Source organism: Colobus angolensis, unplaced genomic scaffold (genome assembly GCF_000951035.1).
Source record: "Colobus angolensis palliatus isolate OR3802 unplaced genomic scaffold, Cang.pa_1.0 Scaffold161, whole genome shotgun sequence".
Classification (NCBI taxonomy): domain Eukaryota; kingdom Metazoa; phylum Chordata; class Mammalia; order Primates; family Cercopithecidae; genus Colobus; species Colobus angolensis.
In genome coordinates, this window is record NW_012114722.1 from 3,968,691 (window position 1) to 3,972,812 (window position 4,122).

Below are 4,122 nucleotides of genomic sequence, written 5' to 3' on the forward strand. Positions count from 1 at the left end.
TGAAGGGAACATGCAATTCCTCTTAGGGTATTTTAGGCCCCATTACCCCATAAAATGAATAGTTTTGAATAATTATTATGAGAGACCATTAAAAAAAGACAATTTAAAATACTTGATTCCAAATTAATACACAAGTAACCTCAAGAAACTCAGTGCTAAAGGAAAACAGCAAGCAACTTCAGTTCAGAATTCTTCCATCAAACTTTTCAAGAATACAGACCGAGTTAATGCTACCTTTCTAAAACAAAGCAAGTCATTTTAAAAGCTAAAGAACCCATGTTAATACAATTTGATTATAAAGTTAGAAAACCAGAATTATATTTCCTCACCTAATTTAGAATTCTGAAAACATAGTACCTTAGTGAATATTAAAGGATACTTCAAATTAACCTGTCATAGAAAATTGTCTCTTGAGCTTTCAAATCCTATACTAATTCTATACCCCTTGTTGTTTATTTATTTATTTATTTATTTATTTTAATGTTTTATGGTGAATTACCTGGGGCGATTTGTTTCTTTAACCTAATTTCAAATCTAAAGGCAAAATTAAAATGCATTTTTCCTATTTCCAGAATAATTGCCTCAAATGCTGCTATCCTATGATTCTCTTTCTGTTCAGCTCACAATAAAATAGCATACTGTTCTTCCAAACTGTCTTATAAGGCACTAGTATAAAATTAAATAGATAAAAGTTACCATATAGGCTATGAAGATTGTTTGCTGGTGGTAATTTTTAAGCTTGATTCTGAATAGACTTAATAAGAAGGGCACTTGAAAGACATGGCTCAAATTTTTCTCTTTAAGGTGTCTTGAAATTATAGTCTCACTCTCCCCAAATTTCAAAAGGTAAAGCCTTTCAAAAAGGCTTTACCTTATGGGCAAAGCAGTGATAGAAGCTTTAGAGTCATTTCAGAAAAGCACATTGTTTTCCCTCTTAAATCATTCCTTAATACTCGTGGAATGAAGGCAAAGAGAAAACCAAGAATAAAATTAGCCAAGCACTCAGCAATTGGGCTTCCTGACTATTTTCCCTGTTCCAAAGAAAAGGGAGACACCATCCTGCAATAACTACTTCATAGACAACTGGACTTTTGCAATGTCAGTCAGCATTTGATGCCCCATATCTCCTAATTCTTTTTGTTGCCAATAGTTGGCCTGGCAGTAGTAGTTAAATTGGAGCAATTAATCTGTACATTGAGGAAGGGCTTCCTTTAACAGTTGAAGGGTGCTGTCTGGCAGGATTCCAAAGACTTGTAGTGTTTTTAGAGTGGGAATTGCTTCAAGTTCAAGTAAAGTTTTGAGTATATCATAGCACCAACTGAGTGATATGTACTGGAGGTAGTTGAGCTGGAGAATATCTGAAAGCAGTCATTCTTTAGCTTTAGCATGACATTATCACTTAAGTTTAGGTGGATATCTAGACCCTCATTGGGACATCTTCTAATTAAAGTAGAGACATTGGATTTCAGGAGATTCTTTTGGCAGCCGCTGAGATTCAGCTGGGTGATGCTCTCTGACAAATGCGCAACAACCACTTGTACATGCTTTTTCAGTGAAGTCATATCACCAGCAGAGGTTTAGCTCATCCAGTCTGGAACAGCTGGATTAAGAGAATCCAGAACACCCAGAAAAGTTTAGTTGCACTAAATTTGAGTTCTGTGCAAAATTATTGATAATGGGATCTGAAAGCCATAGGTCTTCCAGAAAACTTAGATTCTGCAACTTGAAGCCCTGAGACAGAATGCCATGGAGGGCAGACGCATCTATAACTGAGTTCAATACATCCCTCTGCTGTATATGCAGAGGGCTGAAATCTTCAACCAATGGTTGGTCATAAATGATTATTGGCAGTGGAAGGCAACCAACTCAGACGAATCACATCCGCGTGAAGATTTTTACCTGTGAGGTATAAAGTCTGCCATAGAGACTCAACAGACGCTAGGGTAATAACACCTCTTAAAACATCGAAGGCCTTTAGCAGCTCAGTGAGGCACAGACAGGAAAAGATCCCCAAGAGCAGTTCATCTGGAAAGGAGTCCCATGAAACACCTGGAAAGTTCTCTCCATTTAGTTTAGGCCTGTGAATGATCACAGTCTTTATCATTCCTTTTGCTCTTCAATCATTTCCTTGGGTGGCTGTGTGATTGGCCCAGGTTTTAGAGCAGTTCCTTGGGGATATTCTCACTGTCTGCCTCTTCCTTCTCCAGGGCAGAGACCCTGATGCCTGCCAGTAGTTCAGAAGTCTTGCTCGAATCCTAACCCCACATGAAGCTGGTGGTAACATTGCTACTCTGGTCTGGAATCTCTTGAAGGTGCTTCTTGTGCACAGCATCTGCAGGTTTGGGAGTTTTAAGTACATGCATTAATTGCACAGCTGCCTGTCTCCTGGATTCCTGCTTTGGTGCACGGCAGCCCCTAGCTTGCTTAGAAACCCAGCAGCTAGATCTATGAACTCTAGCAACATTTCAAGTGTGATGGGCACTCCCTTTTTTGTTTTTTAAGGTCCACTTTTCCTTTCTGGAATTAAAATTATTTACTTTTTTAAGTGTATAAATGTATAAGGTACAAATGTAATTGTGTTACATACATAAATTGGTGAAGTCAGGGCTTTTAGGTTAGCCATCACCAAATAATGTACATTGTACACATTAAGTAATCTCTCATTATCCACCCCTCTCACACCCCACTCACTCTTCAGAGTCTCCATTTGTTTATTATTCCACACTCTAAGTCCATGTGTACACATTATTTAGCTCCTACTTATAAGAACATGTGATATTTATCTTTCTGTGTCTGACTTGTTTCACTTAAGATAATGGACAGGTCTGTCCACATTGCTGCAAATGACATGATTTCATTCTTTTTTTATGACTGAATAGTACTCCATTTTGTATATATGCCACATTTTCTTTATCCAGTCTTCTGTTGGTGAACACTCAGGTTGATTCCATATCATTGCTATTGTGAATAGTGCTGTGATGAACATATGTGTGCAGGAATCTTTTTGATATAATGATTTGTTTTCCTTTGGATACTCAGTAGTGGGATTGCTACGAATTGCTACATCTATTTTTAGTTCTTTTAGAAATCTCTGTACTGTGTTTTCATAGAGGTTGTACTACTTTACATTCCAACCAACAATATGTGAGTTCCCTTTTCTTCACATCCTTGGCAACATGTTATTTTTTATCTTTTTCATAATAGTCATTCTGACTGGTGTAAGTTGATATCTCATTGTGCTTTAAATTTGCATTTCTCTGATGATTAATCATGTTGAGCGTTTTTTCATATGCCTATTGGCCAGTTATATGTATTCTTTGAAAAATGTCTATTCATATCCTTTTCCCACTTTTTAAGGGATTATTTTTTATTGTTGAGTTGTTTGAGGTTCTTGTAAATTCTGGATATTAATCCCCTGTCAGATGCATAGTTTCAAATATTTTCTCCCAGAATGACTAAATTAAAAAAAAAAAAAACTTTCCAAATTAAGTGTTGATTGGGATGTTATATTAGTCATTATATTATTTTCTAGTAAGACAGAACCAATAAAATATATATGCATACATATACATGTATCTACATATTATACATATACATATTATTGTCTCTATACAGAGAAATATACATACAGGCATTTTATTGTCTCTATATATCTATATATATAGAGAAATATATATAGATATATATAGGGAGAGACAGAGAGAGAGATTGAGAGAGACAGACAGATATGAGTGGGGATTTATTAGTTAAATCAGCTTACAGGATTATGGAAGCTGAGAAGTCCCATGATAGGCCATCCACAAACTGAAGACCCTCGGATGCTGGTAGCATGGCTGAGTCCAAGTCTGAAGACATGAGAACTCAGGCGTAAGTCTTGTAGTTGAAAGGCCAAAGAGCTTGGAGTTCTCATGTCCAAGGACAGGAGAAGAAGAGAGTGTATTCCAGATCCAGGAGAGAGAGAGAGACCAATTTGTTTTTCCTCTCTTTTTGTTCTATCCAAGTGATATGGTTTGGCTGTGTCACCACCAAAATCTCATCTTGAATTGTAGTTCCCATAATCCCCACATGTCATGGGAGGGAACTCGTGGGAGATAATTTAATCATGGGACAGTTACCCTCATG

General features: G+C 36.9%; 1 pseudogene; it reads right to left on the reverse strand.

Moving 5' to 3' along the window:
• Positions 1-1,073: 1,073 nt before the first annotated feature.
• LOC105508404 lies at positions 1,074-2,363 on the reverse strand (annotated as a pseudogene).
• Positions 2,364-4,122: the final 1,759 nt, after the last annotated feature.